Source organism: Amblyomma maculatum, chromosome 4 (genome assembly GCF_055883805.1).
Source record: "Amblyomma maculatum isolate TAMU_Amacu chromosome 4, ASM5588380v1, whole genome shotgun sequence".
NCBI lineage: Eukaryota > Metazoa > Arthropoda > Arachnida > Ixodida > Ixodidae > Amblyomma > Amblyomma maculatum.
This window is the reverse complement of record NC_139347.1, coordinates 153,166,449-153,178,515: the sequence shown is the minus strand read 5'-3', so window position 1 is coordinate 153,178,515 and position 12,067 is coordinate 153,166,449.

Genomic DNA, 12,067 nt, shown 5'->3' with positions numbered 1-12,067 from the left:
CGCCATGATTAACTCGTGCATGACCACATGACTAATTGATCGATTTATAATTTATACGTTGGAATTGATTACAGCTGAATAGTTCATACAGAATAAAAATTGAACTTCATGGTACAATGCCAAGTCATATGACACGGAATAGCTTTTGTTAAGCATGATTGCCCTGGACTAAGTATAAGTCCCGACTCTGTACCGTTAAACATGTACTTGTGAATTAAAGTTGCCCTATATATTTAATAAATTACATTTTGTTAGATAAGTCATATTATGTACGGTTGCATTTTTTGAATTACAGTTCTTAATTAACGTAAGAGGTTAACTATGAATGAAAAGTGTATTTACGCAACACATCAAGTTATATATCGCTGAAAGGTTTTCAACGAGTGTGTTATAGAAATGTACAGTGGTTTTCAAAAATACACGGCCCACGGCTTCAGTACGCGGAGCGGCTGCCGAGCCGCACCGCGGCGCTGCTATCTCTGCCCGGCGCTCGGTACGAGGGTGCCCTATGTGACGACAGCTTTCTCCCTCCCTCTCGCGCTGTAAAGTAACACGCGTTCTGAACTCTATGTGCGGCGTTTGTCCGTTTCTCCTTTCTTCCTCCATGGTTTCGCCGCTGCCGCTCGCTATGAAAGAGGGCGTCTGGACTCTGGATATTCGCATCACCGGTCTCAGCGCACGTTTGCAAATACTGGCGCGCTGCTACCTTCCTCCAACATACGTTCATCGCTGTACGTGCATAGAGACGCGAAAAACGAGTGTCATGCCCATAGAAGAAGGAAAAGTCATGCTTCTCTCTCGCCGTGCGGTGATCGGACTTATGTCCACGGAGCGTTGAGATGCCGTGCTCTGCAGTGGCGGAACCTTGCTACTCAGTCCGCTTCTCTTGTGCCATTGTGGCGGACTCAGTATGACTATTTTAGATAAGTCTGCTCTCCTCAATGCAAACTCTTCGACAGAAGAAATACCAAGTTTAATGGGAACAAGTGTTCTACCATTGGCCATTTTGTCTAATATAGTTCCACTTGACGAATCGGAGGCCTTAACGTCTGCTATGAATTATGTCAGTGGGAATAAATTTGAACATTATGCTACATTTAATGATAATAGCTGGATAGCCTACGTCAAGTATGATAACACTGTACTAATTGTGGGTATTAATGGGTTGTCACTAATTTGTAATTTGCGTATAAATATTTCCCTATACCTTCAAACCATAAATTGTTGGATAGCTATACAGAGTATAATTGCGCTGGACTAGCTAATTGTGCTTTTCAATTATTCATCGCTTTTTTGTTAATTGCAACTAAATATGAAATATGCTACACCATGAAGTCATGCATAGTTGGAAAACTTGTATTAAGTAATATAGCAAATGATGATTGGTAGGTATTAAACTATTATCGGTAATTTGTTATTTGCGATTAAATATAGATGTTGCTCTATTACCTCATGTTGCATATCATTGGATAGCTTATATTGAGTATTATTGCACCGAACTAATAATAGCGTTAATTATTTAGTGCTAATTTGAAAATTACGAAAAAATGTATGAGTTACACTAAAGCCTCAAAATACGTATCATTGGGTAGCTTATGTCGAGTATTTTTGCACATAACTAATAATATGGGTTAATTATTTATCACTAATTTGTCAATTGCGATTAAATATATATTTTACACTACAACCTAAACTTATATATCACTGGATAGCAGATGTTGAGTGTCATTGCACAGATCTACTATTACGTGTTAATTATTGCTTATTTGTTCATTGCGATAAATATACATGTTACGCTACAACCTGAATTTATATATCATTGCATAGCTTATGCCGAGTATTATTGCACAGAACTGATACTGGGTGTTACTTAATCATCGCTAAATTGTTCATTGCGATTAAACATTGAGTGCCATGCCAAATGTTAAAGTTATAGATTTTCGAATAGCTTATGTTGGTGTATAATTGTACCCCACTATAAAAAGATCAGTATGGATTAGAGTATCTTGCTCTGAAATAAGGCTACATCTGGTGTATTGTGGCGAACTGTGTCTATGGCGATAACAAATTCGCGATAATTATTTAACCCATATAATTAGTTCTGTGCAATGATACTCGACATAAACTATCCAATCATACGTAATTTGAGGTTGTAGTGTAATATATATATATTTATTCGCAATTAACATATTAGTGGTAATTAATTAACGACTCCTATTATTTACCTCATATAAAACCTTACATAAGTTTTCTAACCATGCATATTTCATATTTAGTTACAATTAAAAAGACAGCGATAATTATTTGAAATAGTACTATTAGCCAGTCCAGCGCACTTACTATCCAACAATTTCTGACTTGAAGGTGTAGCAAAATATTTATTCGCAATTTACAAATTATGGACAACTCATTATTACCAACAGTTTGTACAGTGTAATCGTACTTGACGTAATCTATCCAGTAATATATTGTTACGAACGAAGGAGGAAGAAGACGGCAGTGGCGCGGGCAGGAGCGCGCGCTAGGCCCGCTCACGGATTGATTAAACGTCATCTCACGACTATCGAGCATCTTCTCTCTGTCCTCTGTTCTCCTGTTGTCATCGCTGGCGCCACGTAACATTTGATCCGGGGCTACCGAGCGATCGTTCCGATCGTAGACGAGAATTTTACCGATGATGATTCCATGGCGTGATGATGGGCTGTCTGGATGCTTGAATAGGAATAAGTAAGAATGGAATGGCTTGCCGGTACGATGTCTGATGCGTGGGTGATCCGCCTCCCTTGGAGCTGTCAACCATTCGTCACCAGAGTCCATGGGACCGATAGCTCGAGGTCACGGGGGGCAGCTTGGGCGGGGGTTGAGTGTTCGTGTCCGTCTGTTCCTTCGGGTCATTCGGGCCTTTCGGGTCCTTCGTCTCAGTTCTGATTGGTCTGTGTGTTTTCCTTGTCTTCAGGTCCGGGCTGGGGGCTGGTATTTGGTCAGGTCTGGGCTTGAAGGGCTGGGATGAACCTGCTCATTGATGTACCTGGGCCCTCGGTCGATGGTCCCGGCTTACAGATGGCGTCGATGCTCCAAGGCGAGGATGGGGATGACGTATGCCGCACCTCCAACCAAATATTACATGGCGGCAAACGATGACAACAGGAGAACAGACGACAGAGAGAAGATGCTCGATGGTCGTGAGATGACGTTTACTCAATCTGTGAGCGGGCCTAGCGCGCGCGCTCTGCACTCTTCTTTCTCCTTCGTCCGTAACAATATCATTAAATGTAGCATAATGTTCAAATTTATTCACACTGAGATAATTCACAGTAGATGTTTAGGATCTCCGATTTGTCCAGTCCAAGTATACTAATGGTAGAAAATTTGTTCTCATTAAACTTGGTATTTCTTTTGGAGAGTTTGCATTGGGGGAGGAGAGGAAACTTTTCTAGAAAAGAAATACTGAGTTTCGCCACAACTGCACAAGAGAAGTGGACTGAGACGCAAGATCTTGCCACTGCAGAGCGCAGCATCTCAACGCTTCATGAACATAGGTCCTAAACGGCGCGGCGAGCGAGCCACGGTACTCGTTTTTCGCGTCTCGATGCACGCCCTTCTATGAACGTATGTTGGAGCAAGGTAGCAGGGCGCCAGTATTTGCAAACGTGCGCCAATCGCTCACGTGGTGAGTGCCGAGACCGGCAATGCGAGCATCCTCAGGGAGTGAGTGACTGAAAAACTTTATTTAGTAGATATAAGGGGGGAGGATGTGTAGGTGGGGTCCCTAGTCCAGGACTCCAGCGGCTGCCGCTGCTATCCACACCCGTGTCACGAGGGCTCGTTGGGCCTCTAGTCCAGAGCTGAATAGGGCAGCCTGCCACCCCTCAATTGTTGGCACTGTATTTGTGTCATCTCGAGGCCACAAAAAACGCAAATATTGCGGGTAAAAGGCAGACCTGCACCACATGGTGTGGACCTGACCACACAATCCTCCAGATGACCCGAACATCCTACGAACATCCAGTGTACAGACGCCCTCTTTCGTAGCGAGCGGGAGCCGCGAAACAAACGGGCGAACGCCGCACATAGCGTTCAGAAGGCGTGTTACTTGAAAGCGCGAGAGGGAGGGAGATAGCTATCGTCACAAAGGCACTCTCGTACCGAGCGCCGGGCAAAAATAGCAGCGCCGCGGTTCGCCCCGGAAGCCGCTCCACTTACCGAAGTCGTTGGCCGTGTATTTTTGAAATCCACTGTGCATAATCATGGAACTATTGGTCGATCATTCGCAACCCCGGTTTAAATCTATGTTTCTGCGTGTCAGCAGTAAGGAAAAAAATTAGCGGGGCTCAATGCTGCAAAACCCAATGTAGAGCAAGAGCATTGGCTGCGGTCAACTAAACGCTGTGGCGGGAGCCATGGTGTTACCTCCGCCATTTGCGACCATTGCCACGTGATGCTACCACCTCCGATTGCATCCACACAGGATGCCTCCCCTTCTGACATTTTCCCCAGTATAGTCTCTAGAGCGTTCACTCGTTTTCGCCTTCAGCCCATTGTGGTGGTGCACTGGTTAGGGCACCAGACTACTGTGTCGAGGACCCGGGATCGAATCACGGTTGGGGTGGCCGCACTACGATCGAGGCCAAAGGCAAAGCGCCCATATGCTGTGCGATATCAGTGTGCACGTTCAGAACCGCAGATGCTCAAAATTTCTGGCGTCGACTATGGCATCTCCACTATGGCGTCTCTCATAGCTTGATTCTGTTTGGTACGTTAAACCCCATGAAACAAATAAAACCAATCATTTTGCCATCTGTCCTTGTGGAGTTTCCCCACCAGAAGCAAAACTAGCTGACAGACAGAAAATGACATGGAACAGAGTGCAAATCTACACGTACGCACACCCGGTTATGCCGAAGCACATGTTTATTGACGCCAGACTTGATAAAAGCAAACACTGAGGGACACTTTCGGAATATCCGCACTCCCGAAGTCACTCTCAGAGCAACGCAGCAATGTCTCCCAGGCTTCCCTACTATGTTTTTCGTGTACTCTCCCGGAGGAGTGCACAAACTTTTCGTGGTCATATGTGTTTGCGCTATAAGTTTCTTCAAGTTACCAATCAATTAAAGGAGGCTAATGCTGCTATGGTTAATTTTAAATGACCAGGAGGGTGAAAAGCCTACGTTTGTCCATACCTTGCTCGAGAGCAGGCGCCCTCAGGTGAAAGTGAACAGCGTCTGTGCGCCTTTCTATCTCCGCCTCTCTCGTCTTGTTCTCCGTGGTGGCGGCTGCCCCTTGTTTTCTATTGTTGCGGCTGGGCAGTATGGTAGGAGTAATCACCTCGCCAGTTTTTATTACTGGCATCGCGCCAAGTCATCGACTACTTTAAGAAGCTGGTCGCGAGCACTGCAATCTTCTTCGGTTCCCGACCTGTTTTAAAACTGACCGCCGTAAATTTTAAGTGCTGCGCAGGACAGCATAAAGGCTCTGCTTGAATGAAAAGACCAAAACCTATTTCCTCAAGTTCTTTCTGTCTTCCCGAAAGAAGTGAAGTAGGTTCGAATCGTGTCTCTCGCAGATTCTGCGCAACGGGAAGTTGCGGCCGCTAGCCGCGTTCAGGTTGCGGACGACGCCCGGCTCCATTGCAAGAACCGCGAAAGACATGCACCTCAACACTTCTTGCACTATGTCAATCGGCACTTTGACAGGATTCCGTCCCCCCCTCCCAGTAGGCCCTGAGGCAAAGGCGCAAGCAGCGATACCAGCTGCGGGCACGCCATGGCATACCATGTTGTTCTGGGACGATTGATTCTGCTGTCTGCTGCTGTATACACAAGGTGGTTATAACGCTTGAGTTTCTAGGCAAGTCACGACGCGGCTATAAGCCAAGCCGTAACTGCAAAAATAACCTTCCACGGCACGACCGCTGCGCAGGCGCCTGCGGTGAAATGATTGCATGCGCAGTAGGGCCTCGCAGCTTCCGCAACGTACACGCTGTTGCGCTGCCAAATATGCTAAGGGTGTCTATTATTAGCGACCGTGGTCGCTAATTTACAGCCGATGTGGTGGAGGAAACGGTACGTTTATATGCTTGCCATTATCGCCATTTACGCCTTATTGTCTCCAAGCCAATGGTCTCATTCACACAACATCCATGCCATCAATAGCATGACGTCCATTTACGTCGATACAAATCACGAGAACAAGGACAGCGTCCTACCATTCATTACAATTTCCCGCCATGAGACCACTGGCTTCAGCTCATTCTTCCTGCTCTACGCTCACCACCCACGATATACCATAGACACCATCCTCCCATTTTCGCCAGTACTGATGAAGATCCTTCTGTAGCCGAGACAATATGCTTCAATAAAGAAGACCGTCGGCTTGCCCGCCTTCACATCCTAGCTGTTCAGAAGTGTTCTAAAGCATGGTACCATGCACAGCCCTTCCCGTCACCTGCCAGCCTGAAGATTTGGTCTTGCTGTGGTGGCCTATCAGAAATCGGGGTTGGTCTCAAAAGCTGCTGTGCGACTACGATGGACCGTCTGTCGTCCTTGTCTAACTTAACTGGCTCATTTATCGCATCAAGCGCCCCACCATAAGCGGCCATCGTTTTGCAAAACGTGAAGTCGTGCAAGTTGTTTGTATAAAGCCCTACCGTTCACGTGGCTCTGTTGATGTCACCGAGCGGGCTTAACTGCATAGTGGAGAAGCGTGACGCCAAGAAATAGAGAAAAGGGAAGAAGAGGATGAGGCAGAAGCAACTTGTGCTAGGACTGCCAAGTGGACAACAGCTGATCTCTCACATTCATCATCCGGCCAATAAAACTTCGCTCATGACAATATGTCATTCATTGCACAAAAGTTACCACCTAAACAAATCAAATAAGCTTAGAAAGGAAAGAAACATCTCTTGAGAAAGAACAAGACGCATACAAGCTATGAACAGAGATTTGCCCATCCCAGAGCTCCGTTCTTAACGTGATTAGGGTTCGTAAGTAGTGCCATTTCGTCGCAGGCAAGCTACTGTTAGCGGTTCTATTCAAGATGAAAAATAAAATACAGAGAGCAATCATCGATGCAGGTTAATACATGGAAATTGACTTTTCTAGAATGCGAAAATGCGTCTTCATGTTGAAGGGAGAGTTTTCCGCAGGCGTTATAAAGCGCACGTCGTCCGCATGCTTGAACATAGCTTTTATAAGTCTTGACAGCGCACGTTAGAATTTAAACAATGAATTCCTGTGGATCTTGCACCTTATAGCCAAATTTCTGCAGTTTGGGCAGGTATTTCGTTTCAGTTCAAGTGCATTTTCGAAGATATCTATTACGTTATCTTCCGTACCCTCCATTATTCGGTCTCTCAGTACTGTCGACCAGCCATGGAGAAGCCTGTTCCTACCTTCTCTATCTTCGGAGGAAATTTCACAATGTTCAAAATATCCATACCATAGCGCCGGAAAAGCTCCCATTTTTCTATCCCTACACGCTAGCTGTACTTTCGTTTCTAAAGAGCTCAATATTCGTAAGAGGCGCCTGTCGAAATGTTTACAAGGGGGCACGTAAAGTCGACCGCCACTTTAAAGGGCCGCTGAAACGCCATTTAAGGTCATATTTTGATGCTACAGGTGTTTAGAGATGGTCTTCGTGAGCATTAGGATGATATTCGAAAAGCTCTGCGTGTTAATTATAATTTACAAATTATGTCTGAAAATTGCCGCTCGCCGCCGGGTAGGGCGACTCACCACCGTGCGTTTTCAGGCGCCCAGCCCATGCGACGTCATTGGGGTAAGCATTATCATTGGCCATGGCCGTATAACGTCACGTGCTTTTTGTTGCAATAATAGATTTTAAAATGAGCGCTATTGTTTCTTGAAGAAATATTTTATTCATTCGTTATTATCGTATAATAAAAACAGGTAAACATTCTGCGCGTATTTTGATGAAAACAGAACACTGTTTTCTGAGGTCTGTCTGCTCGCAATACCACATGTTGTCCGGTCGTCCGTTTCGAAATCTCGGGATGCCAACTGGTGCTGCTTTGTTTCTGGTTCGGAACGGACCACAATTGCTTTAAGCCGAGGAAAGAAAAGATGTCACAATGCCACACCGTGTCCCAACAAAACAAGGTGTCAAGCGGGAAAGCTGGCACCAACGCATCGGGCTGTCATTGTCGAGCAAGCGCCAGGGGCTAAGAGTTTGTGGCCGCCACTTTTCCCTTGAAACATACGAGTACCATTCCAGTTTGAAGCAGCTAACTGGCCTCACCGTAGGACGTCAACGTTTGAAATCCAACGCGTTGCCATAGCAGTTACTCCCTGGAATGGTAAGTTTTCTTGGTTGTGAGTTATTGTGCAAACCCGCGTAACACGGTTCGGAGTCTCATATGGGAGTGCATGAAACCTAACGCGAGTTTTGCAGGCGCAGATACCTTGCGCGCATTATGTGGGAAAAACATTGTAGTCTATAAGATGAGATTTCGGCTTCTCTTGCGAGAGGACCACAACTACAAGTTAAGGCGTTGAAAATGCATGAAAGGGAACTCGCGTCCTGCCCGCGGTACGAGCGCGGATTTCCCACTTCCGTGCGAGTCATCAGCTATAGCTGAAAGCGCATAAAGAAAGAAAAATAGGATGATACGAGCTGCACACATTGAATCATGAACTAACATGCACTAACGTAGGCGATCGGAACTATCGCATTATATAATTTGTTTGGGTGATGCAGTGGGTCAGGACGGTCGACTGCTACTGCTGTGCCCAAGGCATAGCGGCCGCTTTTCGACGGAAGCGTAAGCAAGGCGCCCGCGTACTACATGGGTTGTGCGATCTCAGTCAGTGTTGTGCGGCGTTGAACCCCATAAAACAAACCGAGCTTATCATAAAAAAATAATGCAGCACACTTATAACAATACAGACCACGCCCCCCCCCCCCCCTTCTTTAAAGAAATGCTTATGATTTTACAGTACGTAGGGGAAATGAGGGGCTCGTTATGATACAACGAAGGAAGCCAAAACTCTGAGATGCCAAAATAAATGTGGGTTTATCTTTTTTTACACTTTTGTGGTTGATGTTGACCTGAAGTAGTCCTGAAATGATTTTAGGGAGGAAAATAGTTATATACAAGGTCGAAGGAGAAGTAACATGCGCTACACTGATAAAGAAAAACATATCCCCTATTTTTTACCTTGGACTCGCAGACTGTTGGCTCCTTATTCTCATTCATGTGCAGATAAATGAAACCAACATAGCCATTAACGCTATGTTGATTACGCACAAGTTTCCTTTCTTTTCCTAGCATGGCATACCATCATAGCTAAGAAGTCCGACAGACCTCAGAACAACACAAGTTTCCCCTGGACAGGTTAGCACCGTGATCACGGCATTACTAACACATGCGTACACTTAAATTTACGCTCCATACATAACTTTGCAATATGTTGCACACATATATGATGAATCTATTGCTTGAAGCTATATAAACTAGTAAAACTGTAGCTATGTCTTTGCTTTCAAGCAGTTATGTGTTCAACTATCGCTTGAGGCACCTACTGGAAGTGATCCGAATACCACAGCTTTTCCTGTAAAGAGGTGAATATTTTGGATGGTTCATTTTCTCGATTGGATGGCACAAGTCTTTTGACATACGAGTATGTAAATGTTTAATTTTCAACTGAACTGAACAGCTTTGCATTGTAGTGCATATGATGGCTCTATTGCCCGAGTGCGTAATGCAAATTAGTACAAATGATATGTCTTCATGTGCTTCCATGCACATGTTCAACCACCGCTTGAGGAACCTTCTGGAAGCAATTCAAATGTTTTAGCTCTTCCTGTAGATGTGAGATTATTTTCAAGTTAAAATAGTTCACTTTGTTCAGTGGATGATGCAAGGATTTGGTGTGCACTGGGGCACCAAGAAAAGAAACTCGAAGCACATGTCCCCGCAGGGGACATCTGTTAAAGCAGATGTTTGCGTGTACTGTGCGACACCACGGACCCCGAGCACCCACGCTTAGCCGTGCGTGGCATCGTCGCGTCTGGGGAAAAGGGGATCCTGGTGGTTGAGCCGATGCCGAGTGTTCGGACCCTAAAGGCCCCTCGGTGGAGGCAACACACCACTTTGGCCCACGCTTCCCATAGACGGCACCTTCGGGCTGACCCACCCGGGGGAAATCGGCAGTCGCCTTTTCCTATCCTCCCCTTCATCTTTCACGTTCCTATCTTCTATCCTACAACTCTCCTGTCCTCTACTCTCTTCCGCTTTTTCCTTACTTCCAGGCGGCGTGGGTTAACCTTGTGTGGCTGACTACCCTGAGTTACGCCATATTAGGTTATAGTTACGGTGTACAGCTGACGTGGACAGGACTTGCCTGCCAATTCCTGCCCCGTCCCCTCGTTGGGCTCCATGGTGGGTGGCTGGCGCCGCGGCCGAACATCATGCATTATTTATGGCTTCTTCCTCCAAACAAACTGATCGCCTTTCCAAGAAAAGGCGGACCGATGTATCAGCCCAGTTCTTTTCAGCAAAGCATGACACTTTCCCTAAATATCATGTGATCCACAGTGAAAGCCCTGACAAACAAGCTCGGCTAATATCCCCCTTTGCAGTATCTAGGTCTCTCACAACCATACTAGGCCCAGGATACAAAGTTAGTAAACTGGCTAGCGGGGATCTCCTGCTTGAGCTGCAAATCAAACTCCAGTACAGCAACCTTCAGCAACTTACTACATTTGGGGATATCCCAATAACGGTCAGTGCTCACAGATCCTTGAACACAGTCCAAGGCGTGATATCAGAGAATGACTTCCTGTCACTCACTGAAGAAGAACTTCTAGAAGGTCTTTCTGAGCAAAATGTAATCGGTGTACACAGGATCAAAATCCGGAAGAACAACCAAGAAATACCAACAAAGCACATAGTTCTGACTTTCAACTCCAGCATACTCCCTGAATCCATTGAAGTCGGTTACATCAAAGTAGACATCCGGCCCTACATCCCAAACCCTAGACGTTGTTTCAACTGCCAAAGATTCGGTCATGGCTCCCAGAGCTGCCGTGGCCGACAAACATGTGCAAAATGTGCCTCAAATGAACATAAATCTGACGAGTGTGAAGCTGCGCCACACTGCGCAAACTGTGCAGGTGAACACGCCGCGTACTCACGGTCATGTCCTTCTTGGAAGGAGAAGGACATCATTACCATAAAAGTCAAGGAAAACATAACGTTTAAAGAGGCACGACAGCGATATCTTGTTAAACAGGGCACTTTTTTGTTCACAGCCAAACCGAACTATTCCAATGTGGTGGAGGATGGGGGCAGCACACCACAACAGGATTTGGTCTCCGCCGAGGGCAAGCCTCAGGCAGGGCCATCCTTGCCCCAGGCAGAAGCAGCGAAAGCTGCCCTGCCATCGCAGAAACAGGGCACACTGGCCCCAGAGCCAACAGCCCAAAAGGCTTCTCCCCCAGAAGGGAAGCCTGCAACCAACACTCCTAACTCTCCCCAAACGTCCAAAGCCCCTGAGGCAATGGACACAACCCCTTCCTCGTCCACGCTGCAGCGGCGGCATAACTCTCTAGAAAGAAAACGGAGAGAAAAAACTCGTATAACAGGACCAGAAAAACCTGAAACCTAAATCCAGGTACATTCAAAAAAAAAAAAATGGCGTTCCTCATACACTGGAACTGCCGAGGTCTCATAAACAACTACAACGATATAAAAGACATTTTACATTCATTTTCTCCTGTAGCCCTTTGCCTACAGGAAACTAACTTAGGACCACACCAAAACATTTTAAAAGGACACAACGTTTTTCGCTGCGACCGAAAAGAAGCAAATAGGTTATCTGGAGGTGTCGCTATTGTAGTGCAGAATGGAGTAGCAACACGTGAAATTAGCCTCAAAACCAAGATCGAAGCTGTTGCTGTCTCTATCATTCATTATAAAACAATAACTATATGCTCACTATATCTCCAACCGCACCTAACTGTAACCCTCCATGATCTGGAAGAGCTTTTAGAACAACTGCCAGAACCATATCTGGTTGTTGGAGATTTTAATGCGCACTCCACT